This window comes from Petaurus breviceps, unplaced genomic scaffold, assembly GCF_028583685.1.
Source record: "Petaurus breviceps papuanus isolate PSGF00001 unplaced genomic scaffold, PetGlider_PUasm1.0 118, whole genome shotgun sequence".
Lineage (NCBI taxonomy): Eukaryota > Metazoa > Chordata > Mammalia > Diprotodontia > Petauridae > Petaurus > Petaurus breviceps.
In genome coordinates, this window is record NW_027185616.1 from 13,374,702 (window position 1) to 13,396,144 (window position 21,443).

The 21,443-nt window shown below is 41.5% G+C and overlaps 1 long non-coding RNA gene and 1 pseudogene across 2 annotated transcripts in view; both read right to left on the reverse strand.

Annotated features, from left to right (window-relative positions):
- LOC138159958 (uncharacterized) overlaps positions 1 to 21,443 on the reverse strand; it is a 61,193-nt gene that overhangs the window by 12,541 nt on the left and 27,209 nt on the right. The gene's annotated exons all lie outside the window — the stretch shown is intronic.
- Positions 906 to 3,978, reverse strand: LOC138160838 (cyclin-dependent kinase 11B pseudogene; annotated as a pseudogene).

Below are 21,443 nucleotides of genomic sequence, written 5' to 3' on the forward strand. Positions count from 1 at the left end.
CCAAGTCATAACTTCTTGAACTTTCTTTCCCCAGGCATAAAGTTCATTTTCTTGAGAAGAAAAGGTTCAAGTAAAACATGGAAGCCACAGATGCTCTACTGGTCACTTCCCAAGAGCTCTCACAAGAAGGTACTTGCTGGACCAAATATAGAAAACCGCTCACCAAGGCTTCAGCGGGAGGAACAATGTGTGTAACTGGCATTGTTATCTCAATAGTCACTGTCGCTCGTCCCATTCCTCAGTTCGTCTCTTTGGGATCCGCTGTTTTTTGCGTTGGCCTCTCTCCTATTGCTCTTGCAGTTCTGCTGACGATTCTCATAGATGAAATGCTGCTGTGGAGACCTGTGAGAGTTGTGGAGCTAAATGCAATGCAATCCCCTGTCCCGATGCAGAGCAGAAGACAAAGCTTCGCCAGGAGGAGGGACACAAGCCCAGCCCCCTATCATGATGTCCAGCAGAGCCCAAACTTCCTCCACAGCAGAAGACACGACTAAAGCCACTAGTGAGGTTTAAACATTTTTACCTTTTAAAGTTCACACAAATCTAAATCTACTAAAACTTCACAAAGGCCAAGTTTGCAGGAATGTCCAACTTTGTGCTGAATCTGAATCAAACCAAAACTCTGCCCTGCTCCCAGGGACAGGGTCTAGCTGTTCCCTTAGAAAATCAGGGCTAGAGAGAGTACAGAACATGAAGAAGACTCCTGCTGATGCCTAGGCTGGAGCAACAGACAGGGACCACACTCCAGAGGAGGGGGAGGGGAAGCCAGAGAGGTGAGGAGAGAGTGGGGGCCCCAGCAGGGATGGTGTGCATTCTATGTCCTCCAGCCCTCCACACCTGTTCACAGCCATGGCTGGGCTGCAGCTCACTTGCTCTGTTCCTTGGTATGAACTTAAAATCTGAGGCTAAACCCTGAGATGGAAGCAGGTGCCTTTGAGGTCATTATCACCCAGATGTTTGTAACCAAGTCCTCCTGCTGGGGGCTGGAGGGCTCATTTGTGCTGCTGTTGCCCTTAACCCTCTGCTGCCCATTCTCGGCTGGCCACATGGGAAACGTGGAAGGGACAAAGGGAAGAGGGGTTTCTCACAAGTACTCATATTTCAGGCCATCTTCTGCATTGCTCCTCCAGCCAAGAACTATATCAGGAAGTTGTTTTTCAGAAGGAAGCCTTGGTCAGAGTGGTGGTCCCTAAATGTTTTCTGCAAGTCATCATTGGAATGTTCTGCATAATTTATTTTCATCATTTCAGGAATGTCATTGTGACCAGGCCAAATCTTCTCACTTGGAGTTCCCAGGTCCCCACAGACTTTGTTGGCCTGGGCAACCTGATTTCCTTGGAAATAGGTGCTTCTATCTTAATAGATCTGCAAATGTATATCCCACCAATCACATGTGCATTGCAGTGTCATGTTCCTTGGTCCCTGTTAACGGCTCTGGGACCTGGTACCATAGGGTCACCACTACCAGCATGTAAGCTTTTAACAGTGAGCTATATTCTCTGGCCAAACCCAGATCACCAAGATTTTACATGCCCCCTGAGGAGCAGGTAGGAGGACTTCAGGCTCTGTGGAAAGATCTGGTTGTCAGGAAGATGCTTCACCCTTCACAGACGCTGGATCATCAGTGCCTTCACTTCCCCTGGCAGGAAGGGCTGCTTCTTTGTCTCCAGTAAGCTCCTGAGGTCGTCTCCACATAATTCTTCATGATGGAGATTTTGTCCACGTTGCTCCCCAGCAGGATCTCCCACACAGTGACATCTGGCTGTTCGGTGTTCAGGATGGTCCTGACTTCCCTGATGGAGATAATCAGGAGGGTGTCTTTCTCCTTTGTCATCTTCAACCATCAATCCTGTGATGAGTTTTTTCCTTATGTGGCATTTGCTGGGGTGGTTTGATGGTCAAGGAGTCACCTTCTTCAGCTTTATCTTCCTTAGAATCTGCTATCCTATAAGGTGAATTTCGTGTTGCTATCTCCATGAGGTCACATCTCAGCTTCCCTTCTTCAAGGAGGTCCCACTTGGAATCTTCATCAGAATTCTTCATGTGTTTTCCCTCTGCCTTCTCTTCTTATTTCTTCTTTCCCTTCTTTGCTGAAGCATTTTATCTAAAGTTTTCCCTTTCCAAAATCCTTTTCATCACCCATTTAAGACACACACACACACACACACACACACACACACACACACACTCATACTCACACTGCATCTACCACCCGCAACACCACAGTTGCTGCCCACCCAGAGACTGAGGAGAAGCAGCACTGAGTGCAGAAGAGGTGTGCTTTTCCCTTTCATGACCTGGTGATGTCATATTTGAGTTTTTCATCTAAGTTTTTATAAACTTTCTCTTACAAAGTTTTGAACATTAAAACTGTTTATTTTTAATAAATATTATAGTCTTTTGCATCTGTGGTATTTTCCTTCTACCTAAACATGATTTCCCTAAATTCTACATTTTGGGGGCCAGGAAGAACTTTTATGGCTTGAATGTCCGTCTAAGCTCTAAGATTTCTTCCCCTGAGGTCAGACCCCAGAGCATTTCTGCAATTATTACACAATAGGCAAAGCAGAGGTGAACTCAGGTTGTGTGGGTGTGGTCTTTTGTACCTGGGGCTAGTGAGAACGTCAGAAGTCAGATGCTAGTATTCCACCTCCCTAAGCAACTCTATTAATTCCTTCCCTTACAAGAAACATGGGTCTGGGAGTGGCCAGGTGCAATGAATAGAGTCCTGGCCCTGTAGTCAGGAGGAGGTGAGTTCAAATCCAGCCTCAGACACTTAACACAAAAACTAGCTGTGTGACCTTGGGCAAGTCACGTAACCCCAATTGCTTTACCTCCCCCCCCCCCAAAAAAAAAAAAAAAAAAAAACAAAACCATGAATCTGTCCCCGTAGAACTTCCACCCACTCTTCCTCTTTTTGCTTTCCAGGTCCAAGCTGGAAAAAAAAAATTGAATCCTCTTTTGTAGTGGTAATCTTATGGGAAAGTGCCATCTCACTCAGGCAAAAGGAGGTGTCAGTAAAATAAGGAGGCAACCGGTTGGCCCAGTGGGTAATGCTGGACCTAGAGTCAGGGATACCTGAGTTCAGATGCAGCCTTGGACTCCTAGCACCTGTGATGGTGCAAAGCCTCTGCGTTTCAGTTTCCTAGTACTTCAGTGGAAACAACAATAACATTTTCCCAGGATTGTGGTGAGAATAAATGAGAATGTAAAGTGATCCTACAATTGTTAGCTGATACTGTCGTTCATGTGCAATTTAATAAACTTTTTTAAAGTGCCTACTATGTGTCAGGCACTGAACTAAGTACTGGGGATAAAAATATAAGCAGCAAGTAAGACATTCCCTGACCTCAAGAAGGTTATATTCCAATAGGGAAAGACAACATGAAGAGGAGCTAAAAAGTGTGAAAAGAAGCTTGAGAAGAAATGTGACATTTAATGGGAGGCAAGATTTTGAAGTCAGCCAGGAATCCCTACTGGAGGATGGGAAATGAAATAAAATAATGAATAGGAGAAACTTCCATTAAGGAAGAAAAAATTACAGTCAAAATTTCAGGTTTGGCTCCAACAGCCAGGCCACTGATTTCTGGAAAAAGAACTCTGATGTATTTGTGGGAATTACAACAGGAAGGACAGAGACTACCATGTCCCACCTGCCTTCCTTCCCCCCCAAAAAAAGATCTCTTCTGGCAGTAACCCAGGTCATTTAAGAACCTGATAGCATGCTGTCATAATCCCACCACTCACCACCTATAGAACACAGTTTCTAGGTGCCCTCCCTGACTAATCCTAACTCCTATGCCAGAACCTGCTGCCTCTTGCTCTGGTTCCCAACCTCCCTATGTCATACCTCTTCCTGCCCTTTTTAACTACACAGAGAGATGAGTCTACTCTTAATCTTGCTACCATTCACAAATATTCTGCTTTTTGAGGAATCATTAATTTAAAATATATTTCTCTTACCCAGTCAATAAACATTTCTTAAGACCTACTCTAGTGGGGCAGAGTCAAGGTGGTGGAGTAGAAACATGACCTCCTTGCAGCTGCAGCTCCCACCACCTCCAATTCATGTAAAAGGGGACTCTGAACAAACTTAGGAGCTATAAAACCTACAAAATGACACAGAGAAGCTAGCCTCCCACTGAGGGCAGCCTGGCAGGCTGGCAGGAATCGGCTAGCACATCACACACCAAGCCCAGCCCCACACCAAGGCTTTAGCCCCAGGGAGGGCCTGACCAACCACCTGCTTGAGGGACTCCAGATCACCAGCAGCTGTGGTGGTCCAGAATTATCAACACATAGATACTAAGGAGAAAGTGAGAGGTCAGAGCACTGTGGACTTTGGGATCCAGTAGTTGGGAGTGTGTTGGCTTTTGCCCCCAGGGCGAGAAGCCGCTGAGGAGCCACAGCTGTGCAGCCTCCCCCACCAGGTGGCAGCTTCAGCCCCTGGCCTGCAGAGTGTAGGGGGACCAAGTGACCAGTCTGAGAGGTCTAATCACTCTTGCTTTAAACTGCTTGGATCTGGATTGCAGTCTAGGGTGGAGGTCCTGGGGTGTGTGTCCAACTTGCCAGAGTGTATGGAGGCTTCAGAGAAGGCACTCAACTAATACCTCTGGCAGCTGAGAATACCCTAGCATTTGGAACGAAGCTCCCCTGTCTGGTGGCAGAGTCCTACTGTGGCAAAAAGCCCAGGGGTCAAGTGACTGAGTAGCGACATGACTAGGCAAAGGAAGCAAAGCAAACAGAAAAATCCAACATTAGACTCCTATTTTGGGGACAAAAAGGATCAAAGCATGGAACAGGAGGAAGACAGTGAAGTCAGAATTCCTGCACCAAAAGGTCCAAAGGAAAATACAAGCTGGTTACAGGACATAGAGGACTTTAAGAAGCAGATAAGAGGGGCAGCCAGGTAGCACAGCGAGTAAGAGCACCGGCTCCAGTGTTGAGAAGACCTGGAGATCGAATCCTGGGCTCAGACACTTAGCACCCACCCAGAAACACCTGGCCGTGTAACCTTGAGCAAGTTACTTAACCCCAATTGCTTAGGGGTGGCCAGGTGGCTCAGCGAGTAAGAGTACCGGCTCCAGTGTTGGGACGACCTGGAGATCGAATCCCGGGCTCAGACACTCAGCACCACACCCAGAAATAACTGGCCGTGTAACCTTGAGCAAGTTACTTAACCCCGATTGTTTAAAAAATAAAAAATAAAAAAAGAAGCAGATAAGAGAAGTGGAGGAAAAATTGGGAAGAGAAAGGAGAACAATGCAAGAAAATTATGAAATGAGAGTCAACAGCCTGACTGTTAAAAAACAGACTGACTCAAATGGCAAAAGAGGCTCAAAAAGGCAATAAGGAAAAGAATGCCTTAAAAAGCCAAATTTGCCAGATGGAAAAAGAATCTCAAAAGCTCAACGAGGAGAATCATTCCTTCAGAATTAGATTGGAGCAAATGGAAGCTAGTGACTTTATGAGAAATCAAGATGCTATTAAACAGATCCAAACAAATTAAAGAATAGAAGGCAATATAAAATATCTCATGGGAAAAACCACTGACCTGTAAAATAGATCCAGGAGAGATCATTTAAAAATTATTGAACTACCTGAAAGCCATGACCAAAGAAAGAACCTAGAAATCATCCTCCAAGAAATTCTCAAGGAAAACTGACCTGATGTTTTAGAACCAGAGGGCAAAATAGAAGTTGAGAGAATCCACCAATCATCTCCTGAAAAAGATCCCAAAAAGAAAACTCCTAGAAATATTATAGCCAGGTCCTGAAATTCACAGATCAAGGAGAGAATATTATAAGCAGTCAGGAAGAAACAATTTGAATATTGTGGAAACACAATCAGGATAACCCAGGATCTGGCAGCTTCTACACCGAGGGATTGAAGGGCTTGGAATATGATATTCTGGAAGTCAAAGGAGCTGGGATTAAAACCAAGAATCACCTACCCAGCAAAACTGAGTATCATGTTTCAGTGGAAAATATGATCATTCAGTGGAATAGAGGACTTTCAAGCATTCTTGATGAAAAAAAACAGAGTTGAATAGAAAATTTGACATTCAGATACAAGAAGCAAGAGAAGCATGAGAAGGTAAACAGGGAAAAGAAATCAAAAGGAACTTATCCAAGTTGAACTATTTACATTCCTACATGGAAAAAATGATAATTGTAACTGATGAAACTTTTCCCAGTATGAAAATAGTTGAAGGGAATAGAAATATATATGTCTATATCAGAGTATATATGGGCATATGAATACATATGTGAATGTGTGTATATATGTTTATGGGTATATATAGATAGAGGGCACAGAACCAATTTAATAGGAAGGGATGATACTTAAAAGGGGAATTAAGAGGTGAGAGAGGAATATAATGAGAGGAGATGGGGAGAGACAGAATGGAGTAAACTATCTCATATAGAAGAGGCAAGGGAAAATGGTTACAATGGAGGGGAAGAATAGGAAGGCAAAAGGGAATGGGTCAGCGTTATTCTCATTAAATTTGACTTGAGGAGGGAATGACATACACACTAAATAGGATATCACACCCTAGAGGAGAGTAGGGGGGAAGGTGATAGGAGGGGGGATGACGGAAGGGAGGGCAGGCTGGGGAAGAAGGAAGTTGGAAACACCCACTTTTGAAAAGGTAAGGGATCAAAGTGGATAATAGAACAAATGGGAGGTGGGATAGGAAGGAGGGAAATAAAAAAAAGTCTTGTACAATATATCTATTGTGGTAATGTTTTGCATTAGCTATACATGTACAACCTATACTGAACTGCTTATCTTCCCAGTAAGGGTGGGTGACAAGGGAGGAAGGGAATGAATCTGGAATTCAAAGTTTTCAAATCAAATGTTTAAAATATATATATATATATATACACTATTATTAATACTATTTTACATGTAATTGGGAAATAAGATATACAGGCACTGGGGCATATATAGGCCACCATGCCCTACCAGAAAAGTTGAAGGGGGTATGGGAGAAGATATGGGAGAGAACAGATTCGAGGAGGGGATATCTTGTGAGACTGCTATTCTGGGGTGGTGGGTAGGGGAAAAATGGGGAGAAAATTTGTAACTCAAAATCTGGTGGAAATTAATGATTTAAATCAGAAGTTAATAAAGCATTTGAAAAAAAAAAAGACCTATTCTGTCCCAGGCACTGTGATAAGTGCTGGATTTTTCCAAAAGAGGCAAAAGAAAGTCCCTGACCTCAAGAAGCTTACAGTATAATAAGGGAGACAACCAACAAACAAATATACACATATTAGCTCTATGTAGCATAAATAGGAAAAATTTAATTTTCTTAATTAAATTTTTATAATATAATATTTATATTATATTATGTAATAATATAATAATATATAATAAATTAAATTAAAGCAGTTCCCAGCCCTGCTTATCAAACAATGATAGAGGAGACTCTGATGGAGAAGAAGATACCAAGCTTGCAGATTTTTGTATCACCTGCTTTTTATCATGTACTCCTACCTGGAAATTGTCATGTTCTTCTAAGTTTTTAGAACTTTTACAGCTTGAATGTCTAAGCTCTAAGGTTTCTACTCATCTTCCATTCTAGTCAGGCCTCATATCATTTATGCAATTGTTACACAATAGGTAGAACAGAGGTGAACTCAAATTGTGTAGGTGTGAGGTATTTAGTATATAGGACTGAGAAGAACCTCCAAAATCAATTATTCAGCCTCCCCAAGGAACAGTTTTAAATTGTTTTCTAATCTTTCCTTTCAAGAACTTAGGTCATATAACAAAACCAATAAAATAACAAACCATTATTTAATATGATTAAGAAAACCAAATCACTGGAGTTAAAAATGAAAAGCGTCAATATAACACTAAGAAAGATGACATCAAAGTACTTATAAAAAAATTATTTAAAAATAGTTTGTCTGATTATATGCTAATAAATTTAACAGTTTAAATGAAATGGAATAATATTTATAAAAATATAAATTGCTGAGATTAGCAGAAGAGGATCTAGAATATCTAAATAGTCTTATTATTATTATTTAAAGCAATTGGGGTTAAGTAACTTGCTCAAGGTTACAGGACAAGTTATTTCTGGGTGTGGTGCTAAGTATCTGAGCCCGGATTTTATCCCCAGGTCATCCCGACACTGGAGCCAGTGCTCTTACTCGCTGTGCTTCCTGGCCGCCCCTAGATTTATTTTTTAAAAGAGAATTGACCAGGATATAAATGTGCTTCCTAAGAAAAAAGTAGCAGGATCTGATGAATTTACAAGTAAATTCTCTCAAACATTTAAAGACCAACGAATTCCAATATTAAAGAAATTATTTGGAATATTAGGCAAAGAAGAGATCCTACCCAATTTTTTAAATTAAGCAAATATGATACTGATACCTAAAACAGGAAGAGTTAAAAAGAGAGAAAGAAAAGTATAGAACAATTTCATTAATGAACATGGATGCAAAAATCCTAAATAACATACTAAGTAAAATATTACAATATATAACAAAGATTATACAGTATGACCAAGCAGGATTTATACCAGGAATGTGGGTGTTGAAAGGAAAATTCTTCTCTGGGCTTTAACCCTGATCAGTGAGGAAAAACTCAGGACAAAAAAAGAGAATTAAAAGGATCTTATTATAAGTTATGTTGAGAGAGTATATTATTTGTCCCTCATATTAATAATCAATTATTGAATTAGGATCAGGATTTTTTCTGAAGCTTGTAGGTTATTCAGCCCCTGAAAATCATTGTTGAAAATGAGATTGAATTAAGTTTCTCCTCAATCTTGTTTAGACCTCACCCAGGTAGGGAAGCCAATGGTGTTCTACACAGGTTTCAATTGGGATAAATTCTTTGATTAGATTGCCCAAGGCTGAGTAATTTAGAAGTAAATGACACAATCAAAGTCACATTCCCCCAACCCCTCCTTAGACTAGATCCACCTGTCATTGTAATATGCATTCTTCTCATTAATTGTTAACCATTCAGAGTTGATTGCCACCCTTAGGAATACCCAATTCTTCCAAGGGCATATAAACTTTAGGTCCACCACCATGATTCGGCTTTGGTCCAAGAGAGATGGCCAGATGACCATTTCTTTTATTAATGAAATGATTAATTACTCAAAAACAATGATGCCTGCATCAAAATGGGCATGGCCCGAACTGAAGAGTGTGGAATGATTGGACATGAGCCAGGCAGGTTCTGTCATAGCAGTTCCCATTTATTGATCAGAGGGCAGGGTTTATATAATGAATGTAAAGCAATTATCTCTTAGGTTTCCCATGAGAAAATGTCTAATGCCCTTGTTCGCTTATGTACATCTGAATGTTTTAATGTTCTTGTTCACTTATGTACATCCATGTTTTAATGTCCTTGTTTCCTAGCATGCATCTATGTCTGAGTCACTGCTCGGTCATGACATCCTAAACTCCTGCAAGTCAGGAAGAGATGGTGAGCCAATCTTAAGACATAATATAGCCTTCATGGGGAGCTGGCTTGGGGGAAACCTGGACCAGACTCTTCCCATGTATGGACTGGGTCAGAAACTGGCCCTTGACAAAACTACATCTTTTGAACTTTTTAAACATCACAACATGAAGGTAGCAACACTTTGATGGGCTGATCACTGGAATTCAGCAAAAGGCTTCGAGGTAGGGACAGCTTTTATAGGTAACTTTTAAACACATCCAGATAAGTCTACCTCAGCAAAAGAGGTTGGTCCATTACATCTCAGTTCCTCCCCAAGGTAGCAAGAACATGACAATTTGCAGGCAGGGTGATACAAAAAGCTACAAATTTAGTGTCTCCTTCTCCACCAGAGTCTCCCCCAACACTATTTGATAAGCAGGGCTGGAAACAATGGGTAACTGAATCAGCATATTGCATTTTACCACATAATCATTGCAGATTTTATATCAAATTTTACATCAATTTTTTTTATATTTTTATATTTATATTTTCTATCAAATTTTATATCAAATCAAAAAAATTTTTGGCAAAAAAGGGGGGTGCAACTTTGTGAAAAATGTGAAGCTTTAAATAACTCTGCTGGCATTGTTTTTAAAATAATTTATTACTAAACTCTCTTTGGTGCAAGATTAGGATGCATGGAATGTTCTTGAATATACATTAAAATTGAATATTGACAATGTTCATGCACTAAGAATTCTAGGCTCGCAGATCACAATGCACAAGAGATAAATGCCTACCCATATGCCACTGGTGAATATATTGTTTCTCTGATTACCTCTTATGTGGTGTGATGAACATAATTATACCAGGCGATGACTACAAGATGAAAGTTATAAACCAATTTTTGAACTGAAAAAACAGGGTGCAATCATTAGGCAGTGGCAACAATAGTCAGTGAAATACAGTAACCTTCAACACAGGGATGGTTTAGCATAGGGAAAACTATTAACATAATTGATTATATGAATAGTAAAAGTAACAAAAATCATAAGATTATATCAATAGATGCAGTAAAAGCTTTGATAAAGTATACCACTCATTTTTATCAAAAAACACTTAAAGTATAGCTATAAATATATTTTTCCTTAAGTTGATAAAAAAAGAAAAAGCATTTACCTAAAATACCCAGCAAGTATTATTTGTAATGGGGATAAGTTAGAGGACTGCCCTGTAAGATCAAATGTGAAACAAAGATCCCCACTCTCTCACTGTTATTCAATATTGTATTGGAAATCCTAGCAATCGCAATAAGAAAAGAAAAGGAAATAAAAGGAATTAGAATAGGAAATGAGGTAATAAAACTATCTCTTTTTGCAGACAATATGATGTTATACTTGGAAAACCCAAAAGTGTCAACTAAAAAGTTATTGGAAACAATTTTAGCAGAGTAGTAGGATCCAAAGTAAACCCACTTAAATCATCAGAATTCACATGTATATCACAAAATCATACAAGAAGAGATAGCAAGAGATATCCCCTTTAAAATAACCCTAGACAATATAAAATGCCTGGGAGTATACCTGCCAAAACAAACCCAAGAAATATATCAATAAAATTATTTTTAAAACTTTTTATACAAATAAAATCAGATATAAATAATTGGAGAAAAATTAATTCTTCATTGGTGGGAAGGGCCAAGATAGCAAAAATGATCATTTTACCTAAGCCAATTTATATATTCAATGTTATCCCAATTAAATTACCAAAACAACCTTGAGATATCATTTTACATATATCAGATTGGTTAAAATGGTTGAAGGAAAAATGATAAACGTTGAAGAGGATGCAGAAAAATTGACACACTAATTCACTGTTGGTGGAACTGTGATCTGGTCCAATTATTTTAGAGAGCGATCTGGAATTATGCCCCAAAAGTTATAAAACTGCAGATAACCTTTGACTTAGCAATACTACTAGTAGGTATGTTTCTGAACATGATTAGGGAAATAGAAAAGGAGCCTGTATGTTCTAAAATATTTATAGTATCTCTCTTGGTGATATCAAAGAACTGGAAATTCAGTTGGGGAATGGATGAACAGGTTGTGGTTACAGGATAACATTATTATCTATTTAAAAGGAATAGCAAATTGTACACAATACATTTGTAAATTCATATGCAATCATTTTTCCCTATTCTACTATGTTAGGGAAATGCTTGTTTTATTTCTGAAGTTCAAAATAAAATAAAAATTTTAAAAAGGAAGGAGCTTAGATCTGTCCCTCTGAAACTTCCACACACTGCTCATTTTTGTACTTTCTAGACTCTAGCTGAACAAATCTTAACCTTCTTGTAGTGGCAATATTTGAAGGAATTATTTTCTTCAGTGAGCTTTTGAACCTCCTTTTCTATTTGACCAAATCTACTTTTTAAGGAATTCTTCTTCTCATTGGCCTTTTGGACTTCTTTTGCCGTTTGGGTTAGCCTATTTTTTGAGGTGTTATTTTCTTCAGTATTTTTTGGGTCTCCTTTAGCAAGCTGTTTTTCATGATTTTCTTGCATCACTTTCATTTCTCTTCCTAATTTTTCCTCTATTTCTCATGCTTGATTTTTTTCCTAGATTTTTCTTTTTGCCTTCTTTTGGAGGAGGGAAGGTAGGGCAATTGGGGTTAAGTGACTTGCCCAAGGTCACACGGCTAGGTTTTGTGTGTGTGTGTGTTAAGTGTGTGAGGTCAGATTTGAACTCAGGTCCTCCTGACTCCAGGGCCCGTGACCTATTCACTGTGCCACCTAGCTGCCCCTATTCTTGATTTTCAAAAGCCTTTTTGAACTCTTCCATGACTTGAGACCAATTCATATTTTTCTTGGAGGCTTTTGATGTAGGAGCTTTGACTTTGTTGTCTTCTTCTGGTTGTATGTATTGATCTTCTTTGTCACCAAAGTGAAATTCTATAGTCTGAGTTTTTTATACTGTTTGCTCATCTTCTCAGTCAAATACTTGACTCCCTGGCAAGGCAGGACTCTGCTTGCAGTGGAGGTGGGAGTGGGGGAGAGGGGGTGTACTATCCCAGGTTGCAGGGGTTTTGTATCAGTAACTGTATTCCCCTATCATCTGTGGGCCCAGAGCTCTGGAAGCAGCCGCCGCCGCCACTGCCACTGCCACCACCATGACCACCACCACCATGACCACCACCTCTGCTGCCCTGGAACTAGGGCCGGACTGAGTTCCTCTTTTATCCAGGTTCCACAGAGTTCCCCCATGCTGTTCCTAGCATTTGTGGCTTGAGAGGAAACTGCCATAGCTGCCAGTGATTCAGTCCCCTGAGGCCTGCTTCAGCCCCATCTGTATTGGACTGTGTTCTGCTCCCAGCTCTGTGTGATATGCCTTTCCTGTCCACCTTCCAGATGGTCTGGGGCTGGAGATGTGTCTCACCCTGTCATTCTGTGGGTTCTGAAGCTCTAGAATTTGTTCAGAGACATTTTTACAGGTATTTTGAAGGTTTTGGCAGAGACCTCTGCTTTCACTCCGCCATCTTGGCTCCATCCCCCCTTGTAATGGTAATCTTAAGGGAAAGTGCCATCTCTCTGAAGTAGAAGGAGGTCTCAGTAAAATAAGTGAGGCAGCTAACTAAGAAAGACCTAAGTTCAAATGCAGCCTTAAACTGGCAGCCATGTGGTCACATAACCTCCGTCTGTTTCAGTTTCCTTGTACTTCATTGGAAATAACAATAGCACTTCCCAGGATGATGGTGACAATAAAATGAGAATGTAAAGTGGTCTTATAATTGCTAGCTGATACCATTGTTCCTTTTCAACTTATTAAGTGCCTACTACATGCCTGCCACTGTGCTAAGAACTGGGGATATAAAAAGAGGCGAAAAAAGTCCCTGGCCTCAAGGCACTTGCAATCTAGTGAGAGAGACAACAAGCAAACATATATGTACAAAACAAGCTATATACAAGATAAATAGGAAATAATTAAGAGAGGAAAGGTGCTAGAATTAAGAGAGGTTGGGAAAGGCTTCCTGTAGAAGACAAAATTTTTGCTGCAACTTAAACAGGAGCCAGGGAAGCCAGGAGGTACGGATTAAGAGGGAAAGCATTCCAGGCATGGCTGACAGCCAGAGAAAATGCCTAGAGCTGAGAGATGGGATATTTTTTGGTGGACCCACAGGGAAGTCAGTGTCATTGGATAGAAGAGAACTTGGTAGATAGTAAAGTATAAAAAGATTAGAAAAAGTAGGAAGGAGTTAGGTTATAAAAGGCTTTGAATGCCAAACAGAGGATTTTGTATTTGATCTTGGAGGTGATAGGGAGCCATGGGTGTTTCAGTATGTGTTGAGGGTGACACGATCAGACCTACACTTCAGTGAAATCATTTTGGTGGCTGAATGAAGGATGGATTAGAGTGGGGAAAGACTGGAGGCAGACAGGCTCAATAGCAGATTACTGCAATAATCCAGGCATGAAGTGATTCATACCTACACTAGAGTGGTAGGAGAGATATTGCAAAGGCAAAATGCACAGCCCTTGGCAATACACTGAATATGGTGTTTGGGGTGAAGGGTGGGGGAGGTTGAGAGTGAGAGATAGTGAGTTGAGGATGACTCCAAGATTTTGAGCCTGAGGTACTGGGAGAATGCTGTTGCCTTTTACAGGAATAAGGAAGACAGTTTCCTTTCAGTCATGCTGAGTTAAAGGTGTCTGAAAGACAGCTGGAGATGTGAGATTGGAAGTTAGTAGAGAGGTTGAGGCAGGATAGGTAGATATGAGAATTGTCAGCAAAGACATGGTAGAGAATGCTGTTGCCTTTTACAGGAATAAGGAAGACAGTTTCCTTTCAGTCATGCTGAGTTAAAGGTGTCTGAAAGACAGCTGGAGATGTGAGATTGGAAGTTAGTAGAGAGGTTGAGGCAGGATAGGTAGATATGAGAATTGTCAGCAAAGACATGGTAATTAAATCCATGGCAGCTGATGGAGGAAGGAGGGAGGGACAGAGGGAGAAGAGAAAACAGCCCAGGATAGAACTGTGAGGAGTATAATGTTGGGTTCTTCTGTTTGCTTTGTTTCCTTTGCCTGGGCATGTTGCCACTCAATTACTTGACTTTTGGTTTTTTTGCCACAGTAGGACTCTGCTACCAGACAGGGGAGCTTTCGTCCCAAACGCTGGGGTTTTCTAAGCTGCTATTAGTTGGGTGCCCTCTCTGAGGCCTCCACACACTCTGGCAAGCTGGACACATGCCCTAGGACCTCCACCCTAGACTGCAATCCAGATCCAAGAAGGTTAAAGCAAAGCGATTACCCCTCAGACTGGTTGAGTGGTTCCCCTATACTCTGCGGGCCAGAAGCTGAAGCTGCCCCTTGGGGGCGGCTGCACAGCTGTGGCTCCTCAGTGGCTTCTCACCCGAGGGGGCAAAAGCCGACACACTCCCGACTACTGGGTCCCAAAGTCCACAGTGCACTGACCTCTCACCTTGTCCTTTGCATCTATGTGTTGATGACTCTGGAAATGGCCACAGCTGCTGGTGATGTGGAGTCCCTCTAGCCGGTGGCTGCTCAGGCCCACCCTGGGGCTAAAACCTCCAGCTCACAGGCCTGGGCTCAGCTCTCAGAGCGCTGAGCTGGCTGATTCCTGCAGGCTTGCTGGGCTGTCCTCAGCAGGAGGTTAGCTGCTCTGTGTCATTTTGTGGGTTTTGCAGCTCCAAAGTTTGTTCAGAGTCCCCTTTTACATGAATTGGGGAAGATGGAAGCCAGAGCCGCCTGGAGGACCTGCTTCTACTCTGCCATCTTGACTCTGCCCCCCAAACAGTTATGTTCTTGTATTCAATAACAATCACATCATCCATCTAGCCCAAGACAGGACCACGATACCTATATATCTTGACCAGACAGGACCACAATAGCTAGCCAACTATAGGGCAGCACAACCAGAATGTTTAACCACTAAACCATAGAAGGGATCCCTCCTCCATGACCTAATCCCTTAATAAACTCCTCCTGCCTTTTAAAAATTAATCATATTCTTATATTCTATGTAAATTTCTGTTACGTAATTGCATCTTTACCCTATAAAAATACATCTTGCTTTCTCTGAAGTTGCCGGTTCCTCTCGGAATTTAACCTGCTTCATGAGAGGGGTCAATCTCAGTAAGTACCTATACTTGGATTAGAGGTGGTCTGACTCTGAATTCTTTGAGATGGTTCCACCACAATACATCATGAAACCCTGACAGTTTTTGGGTGGGCAGAGCCCCCACCATAACAAAACTACTGGGAACTTTGGAGAAAGCAGTTTCCTTGGAATGATAAAGTTAAGGAAATGAATTAAGAAGTTTAGAAGTGGGGGGGATAGAATTTGGAACTAAATTTTTTTTAAAAGTTAAAAAAATTTTAACATGTAATTGGGGAAAAATAGAATATATTAAAATAATCTCTCAAAAAGAAATGAACAGATAATCAAATATATCCCTTTAGCAAAAAAAAAATGTTAGCAAGAGAATGAGAGGAGAAAGTGGTGGCACCTATTATACATAGCATTTCCAAGTAATTTAGTTACAGAAAGCAGAAGAGATATAGGACAGTAGCAGGAATGGAAGGATCAAGCGAACAGTCTCTCAGTATGAGGGAGACATGGGAAGTAAATAGCAAAGAGAGATTGAAAATAAATAATAGAGAGGAATCAATCTGTTGCAGGAGGCAGGATGAAATGTGTTTGCTTGAATAGGTAGAGTTAGCCTTGTTAAGGAATAAGGCTACCTGAGCACATGAGGCAGGGGTGAAGGAGGAGATAGTGGCAGAAGGCATATGAAGGATATGAGATGAGGAAGAGGGACAAAGAGAGAGTTCATGGCAAATGGCCGTAATTTTTTCTGTAAAAACATGAGGCCAGGTCGAGAGGATGGGGGTGGGAGTGCTAAGGGAGGTTTGAGGAGCTGATCTTAAAGAGGAGGAAGCGTATATCCAGTTTAAACAACTACTTGGGTCTAGAAGACCCTTCAGTTGAGGGTTTGGCTGCAAAGAGTGGGCTTGAATTTGACAAGATATTTTGGTATTCCTTCCCACCTTTTTACCTCCAAGGCATGCAGCATTTACTACTCTTTCCCCTAAACACAGTCACTTCAAGTTTAGGACAGCAGTATGGAGAAGCTTGGTTGGAGGAACAGTCATTTATTTCAACTTGTACTAATCTGTGGCTCCCTTTAACCATTGGATTAAATTCTGTTACCTAAGACTAAACACACACTTCTCTGCTTGGCATTTAAAGACCTTTACAATCTGGATCCTACCAGGTTTATTATACTTTATTAACTTTTACTTCATGATTTCAGTCAAACTCACATATTTGCTGTTCCCCTTGCATGACCTCACATTTTCCATCTATAGATGTTGGAAAAAATATACCTTTATCAGCTTTATTTCTTTTTACAGTTATCCCTTCCACATCAAAGGGCTTAGGGATGAGGCCTTTCCCCCCCATCCCCCCACACACACCTGGAAAATATGAGTAAAAATTTTTGGCCCTCCTTTTGTACTAGAGAAGAAGTCTGAATTATTATAGTATTAAAAGACAAATATGATGATATTATATAATACTATACGTCTATTTTATGCGTTTTTGAGTTTCTTAGTCTGTTGACCTTTGTGCATTGTTTGCAACTTCCACAAAACTCCCCCCCTCCAAATTCCCATTTCTTATGCCAACTGGCAATATATAGAAACCAAAGGAAGGAAAGCCACAATGTGGAAAGGATAACTGTATATATACACATATATGAATGCATATATGCAATATTTTTTATTAATTAAAATTTTTTTGGTTATGTTTCAGTTCCAAGTTGTCTCCCTCCCTCCTAACCTGACACTAGAGAGAACCAACATTTGATAAAAATATAGATATATGGAACCATACATACATACATACATATATATATATATATATATATATATATATATATATATTTCTTTCTCTGAAGGTGGATAGCATTTTCCTTCATAAGTCCTTGATTGTGTCAACCTGAATTAAAGAGAAGGCACCCAATATAGCAACATTTATGATCTTTAGTCAGGGCAAGGAATTTGCAACTGGGGTTCCACTAAGCAACAAGAGTGGGGAAAGCCCCCAGAGGGAGCTGGGCACAGGGTACTATAAAGTATTCCAGCAGAGGGAAAGGGGCTTCTGATGCAGAGAGTTGGGATATTCCAAGGTTTCACAAGGGAAGTTGTTTTGCTTAACTAGTGAAAGTCTTGAGAGAAAATAAGGGAATCAAAGAGAAGAGAATTTGGGATATTTACAGAATAACCAAAGACTGGAAGGGTCAGCTTCAATCACTCAGAATAGTTTAATCATTGTTATTTTTTTTTTGAGGGGGGGGAAGGTAGGGCAATTGGGGTTAAGGCACTTGCCCAAGGTCACACTGCTAGCTTGTGTGTTACATATCTGAGGTCGGATTTGAACTCAGGTGCTCCTGACTCCACACACAGTTATTCTTGGAACAATATTGCCATTACTAAAAATCACTTCTCTTGCTTCTGCTCTTTTCACTCTGCTATTTCATGCAAGATATTCTATATTTTTCTAAAACCAACTGGCTCTGTCATTTCTTACAGCACAGTAGTATTCCATCACAATTATATACCACAACTTATTTAGCCATTCCCCAGTTGATAGGCATCCCTGCACTTTCCAGTTCTTTGTCACCACAAAGAGAGCTGCTATAAATATTTTTAAAACATATGGGTTTTTTTCCTTTATCCCTGATAATCTTGGGAAATAGACCTAATAATGGTCAAAGGGTATACACAGTTTTATCACTCTTTGGGCATAATTCCAAATTCCTCTCCAAAATGGTTAGATCAGTTGACAATTCCACCAGCAGTGTATTAGTGTTCCAATTTTTCCACATCTCCTCTAACATTTGGCATTTTCCCCTTCTTTAGCCAATCTTATAGGTGTGAGATGGTAATTGCACTTCTTAAGACTCCCCAATTTCTCTCAGAACTCTGCTCAAATGCCAGCTTCCTCCTTAAGCAACCCCTTCCTCAACTCCCTCCTGAGTTGCCAGTGCTTCCTCGACCCTCCTCTTTTCCCCCCACCTCCAAACTTCTGAGTTTATGGGGGAAAGTTATTCATCCGTTTCTTGAAAACAAAACAAAACAGGTCTATGTACTACAGCAGGAATTATTTTACAGGCTTTTAAATCGTTATCAAGTTTTCACAAGGAACCAAAATTTGCCTTTCTGAAACCAAACTCCCACCCATTCCCACTAGTTCCGCCCTCTGAGGATAACAACCGAACAGCTCTGATTCCTTTTCCGCTGGACAATCCTTCAAAATACTTGAGGACACCACTATTCCTCTTCCTCCTCTTCCTACTGTCTTTTTAATTCCTTTCATAGATCTTCGCACGAATCCCTGGTTCTGGACGTTCTCTCAGGACGTTGATCCGCTTGCCAATGCCCTCTGTCACTTCGTGGCGCGCAGAACCGAACCTCTGCTCCAGATGTGCTCTGAAGGCACGCGAGAGGGAGAGATGCGGGGGACGAGCACCTAGGACTTGGGCTCAAGACTCTTTCCCACTGTGCAGGCTTGATCCCAAGAACCTGGAAGCTCCCCCATCTTCTCCATCTCGCTCTCCCCGCTCCCTTCGCTGCAGCACACCTTCAGGGCGTTGCCATGGGGACGCAGGTAGGCGGTGCCGCCGGTCCTGGGGCGGGAGAGTCCCCACGGCGAGCTCAGAGGCTGTGGAGGTCGTGGAGGCTGCAGCGACTGCCTCCACTGCGCTTTTCGCAGAGGCTGCAGAAGCTGCAGAGGCCTTGGAGACTGCAGACACCTCTGAGGCTGTAATCTTGCCGACGACGGGCCTCATGACCGGCCGGGATTACGAGGTCCAGGATAGTATCCTCCCCAGACACAACTTCGTACCCAAGCACAGTCCCGCGAGGCAGCTGGGGTTGGGCCGCTGCACTTTGGCTTTCTGGATGGCTGTGATCTTTGATGTGGTGGGGTTGGTGGTACTTCTAACGGGAGTCTTCTCCGAAGTCTTCTTTTACGACTTGCTGCTCTACATGGGTTCCATCATCCTGTTCCTCAGCCTCTTCTGGTGGGTCTTCTGGTATACTGGCAATGTCGAGGCGCCTCCCGACCAGATGCTCTTGCCCAACAAGCGGCTCCAATTGAGGTCTTCCTACTACCTCCAATCCCTTCGGAATGGCCTTAGCCACCATTTAATCTTCTCTATGCCGAGGCGCCCCACAAGGACACGGAGAAAAATCCCCGGGCCATCCCAGCCAGATATACCTCAAACAGAAACTTCCCAAACTGGAAGCCTCCAGTCAGACCTCCGGCCAGAAAGCCCCCAGTCAGAAGACCTCCGGCCAGAAAGCTCTCCCCCAGAAAGACGTCAGCCAGAAAGCCTGCAATCAGAAAGCCTTCTGCCAGAAAGCCCCCAGCCAAAAACCTCCCAGCCAGAAAGTTTTCTAGGTATAAGTCATGAGTCTGTGCTCATTACCAAGGAATACTCTTTACCAAACTTGGAGGAGCTCCCCACGGAAATGCTGCAAGATTCTGAAACTTTTCAAGGCTCACCCAAACCCTGAGCCTGAACCTTCTGCAAAGGTCCCTTGCTACTTTTTCATTATCCTTTAGCAGGACACTCAGGACCAGCCATATGAGTTAATTAAGCCATATCAGTTTAAGCTCCTAATATTAACCCCAGCCCCCAAGCCAAGGAGTTGTCCCTTCTCCACTCCATGCCACCACGCTTCCAACTGGCAGCAACGGATCCTCTCAATGAGAAAATGTGTGTGTGTGTGTGTGTGTGTGTAACCTACAAGTAGCTCCTACAGTCCTCCTGCAGCTTCTATTTGAACTATTTTCCCGTCTTCTCCAAGTGAGTACTTTTGGAAGAATATTAAAGTACATTATTTCTTAACTGTTTCAAAGCTTGTGGTCCTTCGAGATCTCAGAAATGTTAGGCTTTTTTAGTGAAACCGGTTCTTTTGTTAAGGAAACAGAAAACTATTTTGGCTAAAGTATTTAGATACTGACTGAATTAATTCAAGAGGCATATTGCCAATTGTGACATGTTTTTCTTAGTTAATCCAGTGGATAGATTTATTTAAGTTTTTCCACCCAGTCCACTAAATCATAAAACTAATCTCTTTAAGTTTTCGTAGAAAGACAATTACTAACTAACTATACAAATATGGATTTCCTAGTCTGTTCACGAACTTTCCCCAAGTTTGGGATTGAATCCATATCCTTAAGAAAGCAAGATGTTAATTAATCAATAAGTATCCATTAAGAACCCATTTTATGGTAGGCACTGGAGACAAAAAGACAAAAATGAAAGTCCTTGACCTCTAGCAACTTACTTTCTGTGAGGAAAATAGCATTCACATATAAATAAATTCAAACTAATTTGAAGGGTGGAAAAACTACCAGATCAGGAGGGAATCGAGGAAGGGGTCTTTTGTAGGAAGAAGCTGATTTTTGAAGGAAATTAGGGAGTCTAAGAAATAGAGGTGATAAAGGAATCCATTCCCAAATAACAACTGTAGAAGGAAGATGTGATGTCATGTAAGGGAAACAGCAAGTAGGTTACTTTAGAGTAAGTGAACAGTAATTTACAACAAACCTAGTAGGAACCAGATTGTAAAGGACTTTAAATGCCAAGCAGAGAGTCTGTATTTAATCCTAGTGGCACTGATTTGAGAGAAGGGGTTCCAAATCTGTGGTTTTAATATGCAGGGAATAGGAAACTTCCTATCAAAGCAGACTGGTAACTCTTCTGAAATTTTTAGTCTTAAAGAATCCGTTTTGGTTAAGTGACTTACCCAGCATCACACAGCCAGTAGTAGTCAGTCTTCCTGGCTTTGGCTGACCTTCTAAGGTGATTAGAATATACTGTGCTACATCAGAGCAGCTAGGTGGTACAGTGGATAAAATGCTAGGCTAGGAGTCAGGCTTCATAAATTCAAATCTGACCTCAGACATTTGCCAGACTGGCAAACCATTCCAGTATCTTTG